The sequence below is a fragment of the Procambarus clarkii genome, chromosome 64 (assembly GCF_040958095.1).
Source record: "Procambarus clarkii isolate CNS0578487 chromosome 64, FALCON_Pclarkii_2.0, whole genome shotgun sequence".
Lineage (NCBI taxonomy): Eukaryota > Metazoa > Arthropoda > Malacostraca > Decapoda > Cambaridae > Procambarus > Procambarus clarkii.
Window position 1 is genome coordinate 1,296,050 of NC_091213.1, and position 21,075 is coordinate 1,317,124.

Here is a 21,075-nt window from a genome sequence, read left to right on the forward strand (position 1 = left end):
CGCCGGCCGGTCAGTTGACTCCAAGCACTCGGCGAGAGGGGAAGCGCCGCTCGTCCCTCCAGCTGTCTCCCTCATCTCCATTCTCTCATTTAGGCTTTCTGCCTTAATAAAATATGTCTAACACATCTATAAACATCCGCAACGGTCGCTGGGCACACGACCAACAATAGGCAATCACTGTTAACTGGTTTAAAATGGCTTACCTCAGAATTTGGTCCGCTCGGGGCGCTCACTGACTGAGCCGTCGACACACAGGGTGCTCTTGGCTGCCCACAGAACTGCTTTAAACTGCTCCACACTCTTTCTGCAGTTTACGGCTTGAGTTGCCACGTCTCCAGACATATTCCACAGTCGAAATATCCGTCCACTTCCTTCTTCTTGAGGGTATATCAAACAGGGGTTCTTCTTCACCAGGGGCTCAACGGAGCGCGACCTCCCCTCACGATTTCTTCAGCTCAAGTGAGGTCAAGGCCCCCTGAAGTGAGCCTCACACCTCCAGCAAATTCTCCACATTTATTCATATCCATTTATTTATATCCTTACTCATTGCCCATACTTTTAATTATTCCTCAACATTAACCAAGTGTTTACAGTATACGTTCACATGTCTATATCTCTTTGACCTCTCAGTTAGGTTAGGTCTGGCAGAATAACTCTCAGGGGGTAAACTCGTTTCTCAGGCAGCCTGGGATCATAACACTATACATAAAAGTGGGATAGGCAGGAGGCCCTAAACTACAGGCCGGTGTCCTTAACTTGTATACCATGCAAGGTGATGGAGAAGATGGTGAGAAAAAGCCTAGTAGCACATCTGGAGAGAAGGGACTTTGTATCACACCACCAACATGGGTGTTGGAAGGGAAGTTGTATCTCACTGTTAGAAAGCTTGTCACACAGTACCCATAAGAGACTGTTATCTTGAGATGATTTCGGGGCTTTAGTGTCCCCGCGGCCCGGTCCTCGACCAGGCCTCCACACCCAGGAAGCAGCCCGTGACAGCTGACTAACACCCAGGTACCTATTTTACTGCTAGGTAACAGGGGCATAGGGTGAAAGAAACTCTGCCCATTGTTTCTCGCCGGCGCCCGGGATCGAACCCGGGACCACAGGATCACAAGTCCAGTGTGCTGTCCGCTCGGCCGACCGGCTCCCTCAATCACCCTTTCTCCTGTTTCTCCTGTTGGAGAAACAAGCTGGAGTAAGTAGTAGGGTGTTCCAATGGATAATGGAGTACCTAAACAACAAAGAGTTGCTGTGAGGAGTGAGACCTCAGACTGGAATGATGTCACCAGCGGAGTCCCACAGGGTTCTGTACTCGCACCTATCTTATTTCTGATATATACGTGAATGATCTTCCAGAAGGTATAGACTCATTCTTCTCAATGTTTGCTGATGAGGCTAAAATTATGAGAAGGATTAAGACAGAGGGGTCAGCAAAAGGCTACAGGATAACCTAGACAGACTGAAGGAATGGTCCAACAAATGGCTACTTGAGTTTAACTCGAGCAAGTGCAAAGTGATGGAGATAGGCGTAGGGAGCAGGAGGCCAAACACAAGGTACCAGCTGGGAGAGGAAACCCTTCAGGAGCCAGGACGAGAGAAAGATCTGAGGGGTTGATATAACACCAGACCTGTCCCATGAAGCCCACATCAAAATGATACCATCAGCGGGGTATGCAAGACTTGCGAACATAACAACTGCCTTCAGGACCTTGTGTAAGGAACCATTCAGAACCTTGTATACCACATATGTCAGACCAATATTGGAATATGCGGCTCCAACCTGGAGTCCACATCTAGTCAAACACAATACACAAGTTAGAAAAGGCTCAGAGGTATGCCACTAGGCTAGTCCCCGAGCTGAGAGGAATGAGCTACGAGGAAAGATTACTGGAACTGAACCTCCCGACACTGGAAGACAGTAGAGTAAGGGAAGACATGATCACCACCTATAAAATTATCAGAGGATTTGACATGATAGATAAAGATAAACTGTTTAGCACCATTGATATACGAAAAAGGGGACAGGTGGAAAATGAGCACTCAACTGAGCCACAGAGACGTTAGAAAAACTTTTTCAGCGTCAGAGTAGTTAACAGGTGGAATGCACTAGGAAGTGATGTGGTGGAGGCAGACTTCATACACAGTTTCAAGTGTAGATATGATAGAGCCCAATAGGCTCAGGAATCTGTACACCAGTTGATTGACAGTTGAGAGGCGGGACCAAAGAACCAGAGCTCAACCCCTGCAAGCACAACTAGGAGCGTACAGTGGTAGTATTAAGCTGCTCAATTCTTTCACATAAGGTTGGGAGTTTCAGCTCCTCCCTCGTGTTGATGATTTCTCTAAATAATCAACTGCGTGTAGCCTAACCTTACCTCCTAAATGTCAACCTATGTTTTGTTGTTATAGAAAATTAATCACCGAATCTGTAAAACATTAATGACTGAACTTGTAAAACATTAATGACCGAACTTGTAAAACATTAATGACTGAACTTGTAAAACATTAATAACTGAACTTGTAAAACATTAATAACTTGTAAAACATTAATAATAACTAAACTTGTAAAACTGCTGATATCTGCCGTGTAAAAAAAAGTATTCCTTCTGAGTATTTAGTGAAAATTGCTATTTGCTGTTCTGTTATAATTTCTGATGTAACATTCACCATTGTAATTATTGTAATTTATTTATCTACTTGAGTTAAATTTTGCTTGTGATATCAATTAGTTTTATGTCTCAGTTTTTAAGTTTATTTTGACCACATCATGGAGGAAACGCTGTGGATATTAGTAGCCTCATGTTTAGTAAATACTTCCCCTACCTAGACAGCCAACATTCATCTTGTTCCCATTTTGTAAGTATGTAATTTTTCCTAAATGAATATTTTAATTGTTACATATATTATGTTCCCCCATTCTGCTCCCCTCTCATTGTACTACGCGCTAATCTATTTGTAATTTATATACAGCATCAGTGCATGGGGTTCAACCATATAGGTTGGTGTAGCGAGCGTAGCATGTTGAGCAATGTCTTCTATGTTGGCGCTCATTTCATTTCATATTTTCATATATGGCGTTTCATATTTTCACGTTCCGGTCTTGTTCTTACTCTCATGGTGGGTAGAGTGAATAGTTCCGTAATTTGGGTATTTGTGATGGGTTGTTCTATTCTTAGAAAGGGGCCTGACGGCTGAATGGACAGCACTCGGAATTCGTAGTCCTGAAGTGCCGGGTTCGATCCCCGGTGGAGGCGGAAACAAATGAGTAGAGTTTCTTTCACCCTGATGCTCTTGTTGATCTAGCAATAAATAGGTACTTGGCAGTTATACAGCTGCTATGGGCTGCTTCCTGGGGATGTGTAACAAAAAAGGAGGCCTGGTCGAGGACCGGGCCGCGGGGACGCTAAGCCCCGAAATCATCTCAAGATAACCACTGCAAATTACCTCAAGCCTATTATCACTAAGCAAAAGTCTGCTATCAGAACTATAACAAAGTCTGTCTCCAGACATCACACAGCCCCTCTGTTTAAGTCCCTTAACATGCTAAACATACACTCACTCCACACATTCTCGTGTGCTATTTACATTTTTTTTTTTTTTTTTTGAGATATATACAAGAGTTGTTACATTATTGTAGAGCCACTAGTACGCGTAGCGTTTCGGGCAGGTCCCTGGAATACGATCCCCGCCGCGAAGAATCGTTGTTACAACCAAGTACACATTTTACTGTTGAGTTAAACAGAGGCTACAGTTAAGGATTTGTGCCCAGTAAATCCTCCCCGGCCAGGATACGAACCCATAGCAAAGCGCTCGCGGAACGCCAGGCGAGTGTCTTACCACTACACCACGGAGACTGACATCTACAAAACCTTATTCCTAAATGCCAATCTTGATCTGAAACTTTTCCTTGATAGGTGTAATGGAACCCATGAGAACCACACCAAAAATAAATATATCTTTGATATCCCCCAGAGTCAGACCAAATCTGTGCAAACACTTCATGCAAATAAATGGACCCCAGTCTATTTGTCATAGACTGAGTCTATGCAAATTCACTCTTCAATGAATTAGTAAATTATCCAACCTATGCTTTATCATAGACCAAAAAATACCTAATTTCATCCTCATTGTTTCCTACCTTGTGCTTGAATGAAGGTTGTGTCATCAGCAAATAAAATTGGGTTGAGATGTTGAGAGGCATTTTGAAGGTCATTAATGTAGATGAGAAAGAGGAGAGGGCCAAAAATGTTTCCCTGTGGAACACCAATGTTGATGGGTTGTGTAGGAGAAATGGAATTATTCACAGAAACATACTGGAGCCTGTCACTAAGGTAAAACTGAAGGTATTGGAGGGAGTGAGCCTCTGACTCCATAATGATGTAATTTAAGAAGAAGGTTTTGGTGGTTGACAGTGTCAAAAACCTTACGTAGGTCAAGAAATAACCCAACAGAGAATTCATTTTTATCATGAGCTGCATGTGTCAAGTTAATCATACTAATCAGTGCATCGTTAGTGTTTTTTTGGGTCTGAAGCCATATTGACAAGAGCTAAGTATATTGTGTTTGGTTAGATAAGAGTAAAGCTGCTTGTAGATTAGTTTTTAAAATATTTTTGACAAGGTTGGCAGAAATGATATAGGTCTGAAATCGTTGACATCAGTGAGATCACAACATTTATGGACTGGGGTTAATCTCGTTTTTTTCAGAATATCCGGAATGGTTTGGAATTCAAGTGATTTGTTATAGAGCAATGCAATGGCAGGAGCCAGAAATCTGGAGGCTTCTAGTAAATTAAAGTTGGTATCTCAGCAAGGGCACTTGACTTTGTCTTAAGAGAAAGGATTATCTCATTAACACCAGTGGAATTAGCGGGAGTTAGGTACAGAGTCTCTGGATAGTTACATGTAAGGTAGTCCTTAAGTTAGAGAGGATGGAATATCATTAGCAAGAGATGTCCCAATGGATGAGAAGAAACTATTGAATTCAATAGCAGTGTCAGAGGCTGAAAGCACACCATCGTCATTGGATAGGAATATTGGTTTTTTATTAAAAAATCTTTTTTGATCCTAATATTTGGGAAATATTGCTCCATGTTTTCTTAATGTTGCCCTTAATTTGGGCAAATTTATTTTCGTAGTACTTTATTTTGTCTCTCCTAATTATTTTAGACAGCATTGATGAGTAAATTTTTTAAACTTCTTTGGAGATGACTCCTAACCTATACTTCTTCTCAAGGTCATGTTTTTTATTAATAGATTTAGGTATACCCTTTGTAAGCCATGGATTGTTAAACCTTTTAGTTGTGACTTGTCTCATTATCACTGGACAGTAGGTGTTATTGAGGCTCAAAGTTTTCTGAAGAAATATTTGCACCTTGCTGCAGATTGCAAGAAGAAATTGACTTTGGAGTCAGAAACCATCATTCACTGAAAGTTGCACAACAAGTGGGAGCGGCAGTAAAAAAAAAAAGCTAACGCTACCTAGGAATAATAACGCTACTCTAGGAATAATCAAGCGTACTTTTGACTTTAAGGAAAAGAAGGTAGTCATTCAATTGTATAAGTCTCTGGTGCGTCCCCACCTGGATTATTGCATCCAGGCATAGAGACCCCATCTTCAGAAAGACATAGCTTTATTGGAGAAAGTTCAACATCTGCCCAACAAAAATAATACCAGAACTAAGTCAACTCTCATACCAGGACAGGTTAAGGGCCACAGGGCTAAAAATAACAACACTGCAAACCAGACATGAGAGGGCTGATCTCATCGTAACGTTCAAAATACTGAACAATTTGGAGGATATTGATTGATTTTTTTTTCAGGGATATTCCTGCGCGGGCCCAAAGCCTCTGGCTGGCCCACTGGGCGGGCCCTAAGCCTCTGGTTGGCCCACTGGGCGGGCCCTAAGCCTCTGGCTGGCCCACTGGGCGGGCCCTAAGCCTCTGGCTGGCCCACTGGGCGGGCCCTAAGCCTCTGGCTGGCCCACTGGGCGGGCCCTAAGCCTCTGGCTGGCCCACTGGGCGGGCCCTAAGCCTCTGGCTGGCCCACTGGGCGGGCCCTAAGCCTCTGGCTGGCCCACTGGGCGGGCCCTAAGCCTCTGGCTGGCCCACTGCGCGGGCCCTAAGCCTCTGGCTGGCCCACTGGGCGGGCCTTAAGCCTCTGGCTGGCCCACTGGGCGGGCCCTAAGCCTCTGGCTGGCCCACTGGGCGGGCCCTAAGCCTCTGGCTGGCCCACTAAGTGTTGCTTGTTTCTGTTTTACTTGGGCGGAGTATGAGTATTTATGACTCGTATGTCGCTTCAGTAAGATTTTGTCCCACGTGTTTAACAACTTCTGCTCTGTTGATTCTATGTTGAAATCTTAATGGGTTTGTAACTGTGCACTGTGTTAGATAATGTTCCAGTGGTCTGTCGGGCATTTCTCCACAGTGTTGACATTTCCTCTCATCTTCCGGAACCTGTAAGCCTATTTCCCATGCACATGGGTATTCAAGCCTGATGCGATGTAAGTGTACTTATGTTGCTCTACTGTTCCCTTTCATCAAACTAAGTGGTTCGTAGTTGGTTGAATTCTTGTACCAACCCGCAGATCCTGATGTTGCAACTGCTGTGTTGTGGTCACTGTACATCTTTTGCATTGCTCTGTTTTTAATTACTTTCTTAATCTGTGATAGACTCTGTGGTATGTAAATGTCTACATTTCTTCTCTTAGTAGCAAGTTTTGCAGCTTCGTCTGAAGATGCAGCCATTCGTTACCCACATAGCTTTTTCACACACTGAGTTATAAGTTTTAGTTCCCGTGGCGCAGTGATAACAAGCTCTTCGCGAGCGATTTGGCCTGGGTTCATATTCTGGCCGGGGAGGATTGACTGGGCGCCAATCCTTAACTATATTTATTTATTTATTTATATATATACAAGAAGGTACATTGGGTTTGTGAGAGTACATAGCATGATGTGTTTACATTCTTGTAAAGCCACTAGTACGCACAACGTTTCGGGCAGGTCCTTAATCTAACACATAATATTAAGTAGGTAAATTCTAGCAAAATTTATTAAATGTTAAAGGGTACATTGTAAGAAAATTTGATAAAAATTAGCAGGTATATTAAAGCACATTGATAGCTTTGATTGATAGCATTGATAGCTTAAGTGATAATTTGACAAAGATTAGTAGGCACATTAAAGCATATTGATAGCACATATGAAGATGACAGCAATGATCACAATGGTAAAGTTGCATGGCTTAAGTACATATATATTGGGGGATTGGGTAGCACCCAATAAATGTGTTCATTGTGTATGTGTTCAATATAACAACCATGATATTCACAGTTCTTACAATTCCCAGCTTACAAGCTGCAACAGATGACACATAACATCCTTCAAAAGCTGGAAAAGCAAAAAAATCTCCTCCAGATGCACCAGGCGGCCTCTGAAGACGACCTCGAGCAACAACAACTTCACGACTTTGATAATTAGATCTGCTGATCTACCATGTGAACAACAAGGTTAGATCTGCTGTAATATAGCCTATGTCAAAGATCAGTGTCAAGGTTGATATCAAATTAGCTGCCAGGATAGATAAAAACAGTCCCAGCAGCACTAAAAGAATGTTTATTAAACGTGCAAATCCCGCTGTTAAGTTTGACCTCATGCAAACAGCTGCTAAGCAAAAAACTAACCTTTATATAAATTACTGCCTTACCAAACAACGCGGTTCCCGTCTCTACAGACTAAGTCAAATTTGCAAACAAAACTTAAGTGTTATCAAGCAGTGCTACTCTAGGAATGGAACGATCATTGTAAAGAAGAAAAAATCTGGAAAATATATGAAATAAAGTGTGACCAACAACTACTCGCCTTCTTTCATGACTGAGGTATAGCTGAAAACCAGAATCCTTCCATTGCCAATACTGAGAGTAACTTACGAGTGACTGAAGCCTAGCCTAGCCTAACCCTGTCCAAGGTGCTGTCCTTTGCTCTACTGGTTAAATAATGCTCTCTCATCCATAAAAGTTCCTAACTAATCAGTAAAGTCTCCATGTACTTATGTAAGCATTTACCTCAGTATCATAGTAAAATCTTACTCATGTATAATCTTACCCTGTTATCTTTAAATTTAATTGTAATTTGATTGATATTAGTCATTTATTGGAATTAATTAACTGAGTTCATTTTTACTTTCTTAAGTTCATACTAATTATACGATCATAATTAAGCTATTTTATAGATAATTATCATTAAGATTATTTTACTTTATGATCATTATTCAACCTAGCATTATTCTTATTGTACATTATTCTTATTGATTGTACATTATTCTTATTGAATCTTTATTGATTCTTTTTTTCCTTTTTTTACCTAACTTGTGTCCACTTCTTGTCTATCTACAGCGATCTTTATTGTATTTCTAATTGTTTCTATTATATGTGTATTTGTAGTTATTGTGTTTTTGCAATAGTTATTTTATATTTACAGCAGTTTTAGTATTTAACTGTTCTGTAATTGCTTGTCTTATTGTATTATAAGCCAGTACTTATAAGCCAATAAGTACATAAGCCAATACCCAGAATATAAATTATAGTTTCATCTAACAACCAAAGTGTACTTCAGCTTTGTCTTTCCTTTCAAAATATTTTTTAATTTTACATTTTTGTTTTGTCTTTTTTTGCTCTTGTTTTTCTCGTGTTTTTCCCTCCATTTTATATTGTTCATTTTTGTATTTGTCATTTACTATATTGTAATTTGCTACTACTGCGTCAATTCAGTGATCTTGAAATTGAAATTGAAATTGAAATAAGTTTATTGAGGTAAAATACACACAAAGGGATGAGGTAGCTCAAGCTATTCTCACCCCGTTCAGTACAATCGTGTTAATACATACATATACACACATCACAAATAAACATATTGCCAAACATTCTGAGAGGTAAACATATACATTTCCACCAGTGATCTTCATTATACTTTATTTGCTTCTATTATATGTTAATTTGCATTTTTTCTTTCCTTTTTTACCATAATTGTTTTATATATTTAGCAACATTACTAGGAACAGTTAACTCAGGTCCAGCTATAGTGAGCTTCCTTGATCTAGAAAAAGCATTCGAACTTGCAAGCCCGCAAGCAATTTTACACACCTTAGTTAAAAAAGGTGTAAAAGGAAATATTTTTGCATGGATTCAAGATTACCTAAGTCACAGGTATGCCAGAGTAAAGTTACAAGGACAAGTGTCGGACTACCACTTGCATGAGAATGGGACTCAACAAGGAGTCCTCAGTCCTAGTCTTTTTAACATCATTATGGAAAACTTTGTTACCATGACATTTACAGAAGGAGTTAAATTGGTAGGCTATGCTGATGATATAGCATTAGTCATTACAGGTCCTTCACTTCTAAATAAAGCACAAGGTGCATTAGATAAAGTAACATCTGAATGTAGCATTTTAGGGCTAAAAATATCTGCACAGAAGTCTAAGGCAATGAGACTAGGCGGCAACATTCCAGACAGGCACCTACGCATTCAAGACATTAACCTTCAGTGGGTTACACAATATCAATATCTCGGAGTGTAGATAGATTCTAAAATGACATTCAACAAGCAAATGCAATATCTGAAGGAGAAAGGAAAATCACGACTGAATATAATGAGAGCAATCACAGGGCCCCGTCTAGGAGCGGGACACAAAGTGTTGAGAATGTTTTACATACACGCCGTTCGTTCCCTAGTTGATTATGCAGCGCCTGCCTTGCTCACACTCTCCCGGTCAGTGGGCAAACATTGAGGTTATTCAAAACCATACAATGCGAGTCATAACAGGAGCTCCCAGATGGACTAAAATACTGAACCTTAGACTAGAAACCAAGCTAACGTCGATTGAAATAAGGGTAAAAGGGATTGCTGCGTGCATGCTGACAAAGATATTGACTAGACCAAGAATCAGTTCACTTAAAGATATAATGACTGGAGCACTAACTCTGGACAGAAGAGCCTCCAATAGCAACAGGTGGACCCATTGTGTGATAAACACCATCAATACATTCGATATGACAAACACAGTCACTGAGAAGGGTGTCGACGAAATACATGTAGACTTTGTTACGCAAGCCCCTTGGGAATCTCCGCCAGCAGACTTTAAGATTATGGTTATTGAAGGAAAAAAGAACCAGACTAATCCTCATCTGCTACGTAACATTGCACAGATGCATATAGAAGCAAACTTGGCATCTGACAGCTTCACTTACTTCACAGATGGATCAGTAGACCAGCAGAGACAAGAAACCGGAGCTGCAGTTAAAGCAGGAAACTCTGTAAATAGTTGGAGGACTCTCAAATGGGTGTTCGACTTTAACAAACAGAGATGCTAGCAATTCAAAAGGCTTTGGAACATGCTCTTGCTGAACACCAACAACATGTTATCATACATGCAGATTCGAGAACAGCCATTGAAATCTTGCAACGAGAACACATATGTGATAACATCCATCTGATCACAAATGTCATATCATTAATGCATACACTCAAACGACAAGGCCGACGGGCACTTATTATTTGGGTACCAAGTCATGTGGGAATAATAGGAAATGTCACTGCAGACGAAGCTGCAGTGACATCAATACATTTCATGTGGTCTCCATCTCATGTTGGCCTCCTGAATGCATGATAGAGCTAATAAGTTAGCCAAAGAATCTGCCTTTAAAGGAGACGTTGAGTGTAACCTTGGATTGTCAATGAGCAATCTGAGAGCAGCAGTACACCGAGAACTTCAACAAAATCTTGTAGATCTGAGGCAAAGTGAAATCGACACCAGTAATTCCATCTATCATGCAAGAGCCACACATCTATGGATCATCCAATAAAATCAGCAGACTTCTAGATGTTACTACTGCTCGGCTTAGACTCGGTTACAAGTATCTCTGGGAATTCTCATTATCTGCTGATGTAGACCTGACCAAATGTAAACTGTGTCAACAAAATTATTCGCACACCCTCCGTCAGTCACTATGTGATGGAGTGTGAAAAGATACGTGAATTCAGAGACAATTCTATAACCAATGTACCAACGATGTGTAAATATTTCATTCAAAATTATCTGCTACCAGAAGTCTTAGCCAAATATCCCCAGTTTGCTAAACTGTAGGACTTTATTTAGCTCAGTATTCACTGTGACATTTAGAGCAAGGGGGTCAGGACTGGAGTAAATGTAGGTTGTGTCGTCAGCAAATAGAATTGGTTTGAGGTGTTGGGAGGCATTTGGAAGGTCATTAATGTAGATGAGAAAGAGGAGAGGGCCAAGTATGCTGCCCTGAGGAACACCAATGTTGATGGGTAGGGTGGGAGAAATTGAATTATTCACAGAAACATACTGGAGCCTGTCAGTAAGGTAAGATTTGAGGTATTGCAGGGAGTGTCCTCTGACTCCATAATGATGTAATTTAAGAAGGTTTTGGTGGTCGACAGTGTCAAAAGCCTTACGCAGGTCCACAAATAACCCAACAGGGAACTCATTTTCATCAAGAGCTCCATGAATCAAGTTCATCATCTAATAAGTGCATCGTTAGTGCTTTTTTTGGGTCTGAAGTCATATTGACAAGAGCTAAGTATATTGAGTTTGGCTAGATAAGAGTAAAGCTGCTTGTACATTAGTTTTTTTTAAATATTTTGGACAAGTTAGGCAGGATTGATATAAGGTCTGTAGTTGTTAACATCTGTGAGATCACCACATTTGTGGACTTGGGTTACTCTCGCGTTTTTAGACTATCTGGAAAGGTTTGGAGTTCAAGTGACTTGTTGAAGAGCAATGCAATAGCAGGGGCTAAAGATCTGGAGGCTTTTTTGTAAATTAATGTTGGTATCTCCTCAAGGGCACTAGACTTGGTTTTAAGGGAAAGGATTATCTCATTAACATCAGTGGAATTTGTAGGCTTTAGGTACAGAGACTGTGAATAGTTACCTGTAAGATAGTCCTGAACATCAGTACTGGAAGATGGAATATCATTTGCAAGGGATGACCCAATGGAAGAGAAGAACCTATTGAACTCAATAGCAGTATCAGAGGCTGAAAGCTGACCATCGTTATTGGACAGGAGTATTGGTTTGTTATTTAAAATTTTCTTTGATCCCAATATTTGTGAAATTGTGCCCCATGTTTTCTTAATGTTGCCCTTTGTTTGGGTAAATTTATCTTCGTAGTATTTAATTTTGGCTCTTCTAATGTTACCTTACCTTGAGGTGCTTCCGGGGCTTAGTGTCCCCGCGGCCCGGTCGTCGACCAGGCCTCCTGGTTGCTGGACTGATCAACCAGGCTGTTGGACGCGGCTGCTCGCAGCCTGACGTATGAGTCACAGCCTGGTTGATCAGGTATCCTTTGAAGGTGCTTATCCAGTTCTCTCTTGAACACTGTGAGGGGCCTGCCAGTTATGCCCCTTATGTGTAGCGGAAGCGTGTTGAACAGTCTCAGGCCTCTGATGTTGATAGAGTTCTCTGTCATAGTACCTGTTGCACCTCCACTTTTCAACGGGGGTATTCTGCACATCCTGCCATGTCTTCTGGTCTCATGTGATGTTATTTCTGTGTGCAGGTTTGGGACCAGCCCCTCTAATATTTTCCACGTGTAAATTATTATGTATCTCTCCCGCCTGCGCTCAAGGGAGAACAGATTTAGGCTCTTTAAGTCGGTCCCAATAGTTTAGATGTTTTACTGAGTGGATTCTAGCAGTAAAGGATCTCTGCACGCTCTCCAGGTCAGCAATTTCTCCAGCTTTGAATGGGGCTGTCATTGTGCAGCAGTACTCCACTCTAGAGAGCACAATTAAGCGTTTTGAAAAGTGTCATCATCGGTATAGCATCTCTAGTGTGAAAAGTTCTTGTTATCCAACCTGTCATTTTTCTTGCAGTTGTGACGGCTACTCTATTGTGTTCTTTAAAGGTAAGGTCTTCCGACATGAGTACACCCAGATCCTTTACATTGCCTTTTCGTTCTATGTTATGACTTGCCTGAGTTTTGTACGTGGTTTCCGTTTTTATATTTTCATTTTTTCCATAGCGCATGAGCTGGAACTTATCTTCGTTAAACACCATATTATTTTCTGTAGCCCATAGAAAGACCTGATCTACATCTGACTGGAGGTTTGCCGTGTCCTCTATGTTGCCTGCTCTCATGAAGATCCTAGTGTCATCTGCAAAGGATGATACAGTGCTATAGGTTGTGTTCTTGTCTATGTCCGATATGAGGATGAGAAAAAGTACTGGAGCAAGCACAGTACCCTGGGGAACTGAGCTCTTCACGGTTGATGGGCTGGATTTTATTTTGTTGACTATTACACATTGGGTTCTGTTGGTCAGGAAATTGTAGATCCATCTGCCTATTTTTCCGGTAATTCCTTTTGAACGCATTTTATGTGCAATAACGCCATGGTCACATTTATCAAAAGCTTTTGCGAAATCTGTGTAAATTACATCAGCGTTTTGTTTGTCTTCCATAGCATCTAATGCCATATCATAGTGGTCCAGCAACTGCGACAGGCAAGAGCGTCCTGTTCTGAAACCAGTGTTGTCCGGGGTTATGGAGATGCTGTGATTCCATGTGTTTTGTGATCTTACTTCTTAGCACTCTCTCAAATTTTTTTATAATGTGCGATGTTAGTGCTATCGGTCTGTAATTTTTTGCCTCTGCCTTATTTCCTCCTTTATGAAGTGGTGCTATCTCTGCTGTTTTTAGTATATCAGGAATAACGCCAGTATCTAACCTTTGTCTCCACAGAATGTGGAGGAATGCCTGCGATAGTGTTTTTTTACAGTTCTTAATGAATATGGAGTTCCAAGAATCCGGGCCTGGTGCAGAGTGCATAGGCATACTGTTTATGGCTTCTTCAAAATCCAGTGGGATAGGGTGACGTCTGATATATGATTTGATGTTGGTATCATATCCATGAAAAATTCATTTGGGTAATGTCAATCGTGACCTTAAACGCTTCCTAGGAGGTTGTAACAGAACCCATGAGCACCACACCAGAAACAATAAGCTTTAGTCATTTAAGTTTTTCATGCCCGAAACGCTTTGCGTAATAGTGGCTTTAGGCATTGTATGTACTAGCCCTATCTATAAATCCATCACTCTTTGTAAAATCTCTTGTATGTATGTACGTTACCTAAATAAACATTTGATTTGATTTTTGAATTAACTCCATGTAACCTACCTTCTTCTTGAGGTTGTCTTGAGATGATTTCGGGGCTTTTTAGTGTCCCCGCGGCCCGGTCCTAGACCAGGCCTCCACCCCCAGGAAGCAGCCCGTGACAGCTGACTAACACCCAGGTAGCTATTTACTGCTAGGTAACAAGGGCATTCAGGGTGAAAGAAACTTTGCCCATTTGTTTTTGCCTCGTGCGGGAATCGAACCCGCGCCACAGAATTACGAGTCCTGCGCGCTATCCACCAGGCTACGAGACCCCTTCCCTTATATGTCAGCACATGTCTGCTATTTTAAACAATGCTGTTTGTGGACCAAATTGTATATTTGCTATTTTTCTACCATGTTCCCCCCTTTTTTCAATTTTATATTTTCTCAACACAATTTATACTCTAATCTCAATTAGTATTAAGTTTTAGTCTTAAGATAGAATGATCGCATAAACTGGAATGTAAATACAATGCACTGGAGTGCTGGGCTGTACGAATAGCATATGAATGCTGTTTTAACCACGAGGAAAGAGATTTACCAGTCTGGCCGATGTAAACACAAGCAAGGCTTAGTAATTATATATCATCCACACAAGCTGAACTGCAGGCCATTCTGGCGTGTTTGGAGGAAGTACGTCATGACGACAAAAATGTTTTTGTATTTGTCGATAGCCGAGGAGCACTGGAGTCCTTAAACAGTCGAAACCCAGTCTTCATGTCTATAGTTGAGGACTGTAAGAGAAGAATAACTGAGATACAGCTGAAAGGTTATAGTGTGAAATTCATGTGGATTCCATCTCATGTTGGAATAGTGCTCAACGAGGTGGCGGATGACTTGGCCAAACGTGCCACATCAAAACCACAAGTTGACATTGAATGTGAATTTACAATGAGACAAATAAGAAGCAAAATCAGAAATATTCAGGCACAGGCGGGAGTGGAGAGGAGAGAGATAATGTATGAGAGTAGTCAAACCATGCAACACTACATGTATGTGAGTCAAAACACCCATTTCACTTATGGTAAAAGGAGAAATGCTTGGAGTGACTCTGTGTACATGCGGCTCAGGCTTGGGTACAAATATTACTGGGAATATGGGATAGATGTTCAAGATAATGACACGAAGTGTAAACTATGTGGTATGTTAAGGTCTCACACCCTGGCCCATTATGTTCTTGATTGTCCGTTGATTAATGTATATAGAAACACTGAGATAAGGACTGTTCCTGAACAAATAGCCTGGATGTGTCACAACGGAAAGGTTGATGATATTCTTGAGAGATATAAGAATTTTGCACCAAGATTGTAATATTTTGTTGAATTATCTGCATGCCTCTTGCAAATTGTCTATACAGTATACCTAGGTCATAAAAGTATTTGTGTGTACGTCTGATAACATACTCCTTGTGAAGGAGGAAATGTATATGTTTACCTCTCAGAATGTTTGGCAATATGTTTATTTGTGATGTGTGTCTATGTATATATTAACACGTTGTACTGAATGGGGTGAGAATAGCTTGAGCTACCTCATCCCTTTGTGTGTATTTTACCTCAATAAACTTATTTCAATTTCAATTTCAATTTCAACACAAGCACACTCATTACAAGGGATGGAGTACACACAACCTACTACAGACAAGGGCGAGTTCTTAATTAACATGGACTTAACTGTATTATCATTTTTGAACACTAGGTTAATATTAAGGTTTTTCAGGGCTGGGGCAAGATTTGCTAGACCATCAGAATATGGTAATACCAACGAATTTTTCAGTTCTGGTTTAGACTTAGTAGTCTGTTTGTAGAACGTCCTTTTTGCTTGATCAAACCCAAGATCCAAGATAGATTTTGGGTATTTGTAACTTCTTCCCAATTTCAAATATATTCATTATTTCTTCATCAAAACATTACGGACTGCAAACTCTCAGGGCTCTGAGAAACATACCAGAAAAAACTGCCCGCTTGACCTGAACATGATGATATGAGTAAAAATGAACATACGAGCACACATTGGTAGGTTTACTATACACATTGAATTTGAAACTCCTACCGATTCTGTGAATTATGATGTCTAAACAAGGCAGAACACCATTCATTTCGTTCTCAATTGTGAATTTAATTGACGGAACTAGGGTTCGAATCTCCTGGTGGAAACACTTTCCCACCAGGAGATTCGAACCCTAGCCAGCACAGAAGCCTTACAACAACTGGCATAACTGGTACGCCTTTAACCCACTGCACCACAGCTCAGACCCTTAAAAAGAGATGGTAATTCCGGAGTATTTAAATCCCCCAAAGATCACCACCTCCCAAGGGCAACTAGAGCATAGTGAGGGGCTACTCACGTTCTTTCATCAAATTCCTGTTAATATGGGAGAACTGTGTCTATGCTTAATGCACAACTTGCCTAAACACGCAAGAGAAGTTATACAACCTTAGAACACTTTCCCACTCTTTTAAGGGTCTGAGCTGTGGTGCAGTGGGTTAAAGGCGTACCAGTTATGCCAGTTTCTGTAAGGCTTCTGTGCTGGCTAGGGTTCGAATCTCTTGGTGGGAAAGTGTTCTAAGGTTGTATAACTTCTCTTGCGTGTTTAGGCAAGTTGTGCATTTAGCATAGACACAGAGTTCTCTCATATTAAAGTAAAGAACAAAACAAAAAATAAACCCATGGAACAGCCTACCCGCCGAAGCCGTAAATGCCAAAACTCTGCTGAACTTTAAAATCCAGCTTGAAAAAATCATCAGGACGAAATCGAGAGACCTTTGACAAGCCACCGGCTCTCTGTCCTCGTCGAGGCCACTAGTGTGTTAGTGTCCTTTAGGTAAATTCAGGCATATCAATGATGTGATAGAGGGTGAGAGTGATTATGTGACCCCGTTAAGAGTGCGGACGGTAGGGTGTCATTCCTCGGTGTTTACATTGAGCTGCGCCTTGGCCGTCCCAGCCTGGCTGTTGTAACTTGTGTACAACCTTCCCCCAGGACACCATACCCCTCATGAAGCACTACAAACACCTCCATTGACAAGGTAATCAACCTCTCTAGCTCCTTGGAGCAAACTAATGTTGTGGGACATTTTTGTTTAAGGTAGGAAAATTTAAGACGTTACTAAGTCTTCAGATAAAATCACAATTCATCTCGTCACAATCTATTCAGTAAAACGTGAAGGCAGTGAGGCTGAGTGTATAATGTGGATGTGGTTTGGTCAGTCAGGTTAAGCACCATTGTTCTTGGTTAGTAACAGAATGGGTGACCAAAGTCTTGACATTGTCCTAGAATAATAAACCCCACATTGTTTGAGTTAGGAAAACACTATTTGTCAAATATTGATACTGTTCTTAAAAGATTTCCCCATTTTGCACCCGCAAGATAACGTAAGCTTTTAAGGGTTGATAAATGTTAATCTTCTTGTTTGAGGAGCTGTTCACTTGAGACAGTTAAGCAAGTCCCAGCTGTGTCTGGGTACAAGTGACAGGATGAACAACCCAGCGGGTTTTCTTCCTATTGGGGAGTGTTGTACATTCTGCTATGGCGGTATGTTCACTCACAAGATGAGTGGCGCTGCCCAATAAACTCGCCCCTCGGGGCAAAATTTAAAAAAATTGTCCTTGGTACAGGAACCAAACATCCACATTCTTGCTCTACAAATAGGATGTGCCCAGCCCCATGCTCACTAAGGCCAGGAGTTATATATGTTTGACTTACAAACACTGCAAAGATTCCTATTGAAGTGAAACTGTACGTTGTGTATAATGGTATCAGGACAAATTTACACACACACACACACACACACACACACACACACACACACACACACACACACACACACACACACACACACGCACACACATATCAATTATGATAGAGGGTGAGATGATCATGAAATACTTCAAGAGTCAGAGAAAGAAAAAGACTTGAGGGTTGATATCACGCCAGACCTGTACCCTGCAGTCCATATCAAGAAGATAACATCAGCGGCATATGCCAGGCTGGCCAACATAAGAACGGCATTCAGAAACTTGTGTAAAGAATCATTCAGAACTTTGTATACCACATATGTCAGACCAATCCTGGAGTATGCAGCCCCAGCATGGAGTCCATATCTAGTCAAGGATAAGACTAAACTGGAAAAGGTTCAAAGGTTTGCCGCCAGACTAGTACCCGAGCTGAGAGGTATGAGCTACGAGGAGAGACTACGGGAATTAAACCTCACTTCGCTGGAAGACAGAAGAGTTAGGGGGGACATGATCACCACATTCAAGATTCTCAAGGGAATTGATAGGGTAGATAAAGACAGTCTATTTAACACAAGGGACACAGGCACTAGGGGACACAGGTGGAAACTGAGTGCCCAAATGAGCCACAGAGATATTAGAAAGAACTTTTTTAGTGTCAGAGTGGTTGACAAATGGAATGCATTAGGAAGTGATGTGGTGGAAGCTGACTCCATACACAGTTTCAAGTGTAGATATGATAGAGCCCAATAGGCTCAGGAACCTGTACACCTGTTGATTGACAGTTGAGAGGCGGGACCAAAGAGCCAGAGCTCAACCCCCACAAGCACAATTAGGTGAGTACAATTAGGTGAGTACACACACACACACACACACACACAGACTTGATGCTAGGCAAGGAAGTGAATGAGATGTATGGCAAGTTTTGTGAAATATATGATAAAGGCACAAAAAAATTTATACCAAAACAGAGATGCAGAACTAGGAAACAGGATTGGTTCAATAGAAATTGCGAGAGGGCTAGAGACCGAAAGACACAAAAATGGAATCAATACAGGAAGAGGCCGAACCCCCAAACATACCAGCGATACAAAGATGCGAGAAACAACTACACGGCAGTGAGGAGAGAGGCAGAAAGAAATTTTGAAAAAGGGATTGCGGACAAATGTAAAACAGAACCAGGTCTATTCTATAAATTCATAAACAACAAATTGCAGGTAAAGGATAATATTCAGAGGTTGAAAATGGGAAATAGATTCACGGAAGATGAAAAGGAAATGTGTGAAACACTAAACGAAAAGTTCCAAAGTGTGTTTGTACAAAATGAAATCTTTAGGGAACCAGATACAATAAGAATTCCAGAGAACAACATAGAACACATAGAGGTGTCTAGAGACGAAGTGGAAAAAATGCTCAAGGAGCTCGGTAAGAACAAAGCAGCTGGCCCAGATGGCGTTTCACCATGGGTTCTGAGAGAATGTGCATCTGAGCTCAGCATTCCACTTCACCTGATCTTTCAGGCATCCCTGTGTACAGGAATCGTAGCAGACGGGTGGAAACAGGCTAACATAGTTCCAATCTACAAAAGTGGCTGCAGGGAAGACCCCCTCAATTATAGACCTGTATCATTGACAAGTGTAATAGTGAAAGTATTGGAAAAACTAATCAAAACTAAATGGGTAGAACACCTAGAGAGAAATGATATAATATCAGACAGACAGTATGGTTTTCGATCTGGAAGATCCTGTGTATCGAATTTACTCAGTTTCTATGATCGAGCCACAGAGATATTACAGGAAAGAGATGGTTGGGTTGACTGCATCTATCTGGACCTAAAAAAGGCTTTCGACAGAGTTCCACATAAGAGGTTGTTCTGGAAACTGGAAAATATTGGAGGGGTGACAGGTAAGCTTCTATCATGGATGAAAAATTTTCTGACTGATAGAAAAATGAGGGCAGTAATCAGAGGCAATGTATCAGAATGGAGAAATGTCACAAGTGGAGTACCACAGGGTTCAGTTTTTTTTTTTTTTTTTTTTTGAGATATATACAAGAGTTGTTACATTCTTGTACAGCCACTAGTACGCGTAGCGTTTCGGGCAAGTCCTTAATCCTATGGTCCCTGGAATACGATCCCCTGCCGCGAAGAATCGTTTTTCCATCCAAGTACACATTTTACTGTTGCGTTAAACAGAGGCTACAGTTAAGGAATTGCGCCCAGTAAATCCTCCCCGGCCAGGATACGAACCCATGACATAGCGCTCGCGGAACGCCAGGCGAGTGTCTTACCACTACACCACGGAGACTGCAACCAGTGTTCTTGCACCAGTGATGTTTATTGTGTACATAAATGATCTACCAGTTGGTATACAGAATTATATGAACATGTTTGCTGATGATGCTAAGATAATAGGAAGGATAAGAAATTTAGATGACTGTCATGCCCTTCAAGAAGACCTGGACAAAATAAGTATATGGAGCACCACTTGGTAAATGGAATTTAATGTTAATAAATGTCATGTTATGGAATGTGGAATAGGAGAACATAGACCCCACACAACCTATATATTATGTGAGAAATCTTTAAAGAATTCTGATAAAGAAAGAGATCTAGGAGTGGTTCTAGATAGAAAACTATCACCTGAGGACCACATAAAGAATATTGTGCAAGGAGCCTATGCTATGCTTTCTAACTTCAGAATTGCATTTAAATACATGGATGGCGATATACTAAAGAAATTGTTCATGACTTTTGTTAGGCCAAAGCTAGAATATGCAGCTGTTGTGTGGTGCCCATATCTTAAGAAGCACATCAACAAACTGGAAAAGGTGCAAAGACATGCTACTAAGTGGCTCCCAGAACTGAAGGGCAAGAGCTACGAGGAGAGGTTAGAAGCATTAAATATGCCAAAACTAGAAGACAGAAGAAAAAGAGGTGATATGATCACTACATACAAAATAGTTACAGGAATTGATAAAATCGACAGGGAAGACTTCCTGAGACCTGGAATTTCAAGAACAAGAGGTCATAGATTTAAACTAGCTAAACACAGATGCCGAAGAAATATAAGAAAATTCACCTTCGCAAATAGAGTGGTAGACGGTTGGAACAAGTTAAGTGAGAAGGTGGTGGAGGCCAAGACCGTCAGTAGTTTCAAAGCG

At 41.0% G+C, this 21,075-nt stretch overlaps 1 protein-coding gene across 1 annotated transcript in view; it reads left to right on the forward strand.

Annotated features, from left to right (window-relative positions):
• The first annotated feature begins 17,072 nt into the window (after positions 1-17,072).
• LOC123768901 (uncharacterized) overlaps positions 17,073-21,075 on the forward strand; it is a 46,604-nt gene continuing 42,601 nt past the window's right edge. The window contains exon 1 of the mRNA XM_045759689.2: positions 17,073-17,207. The gene's annotated coding sequence lies outside the window, so the exon portion shown is untranslated. The remainder of the gene's footprint in view (positions 17,208-21,075) is intronic.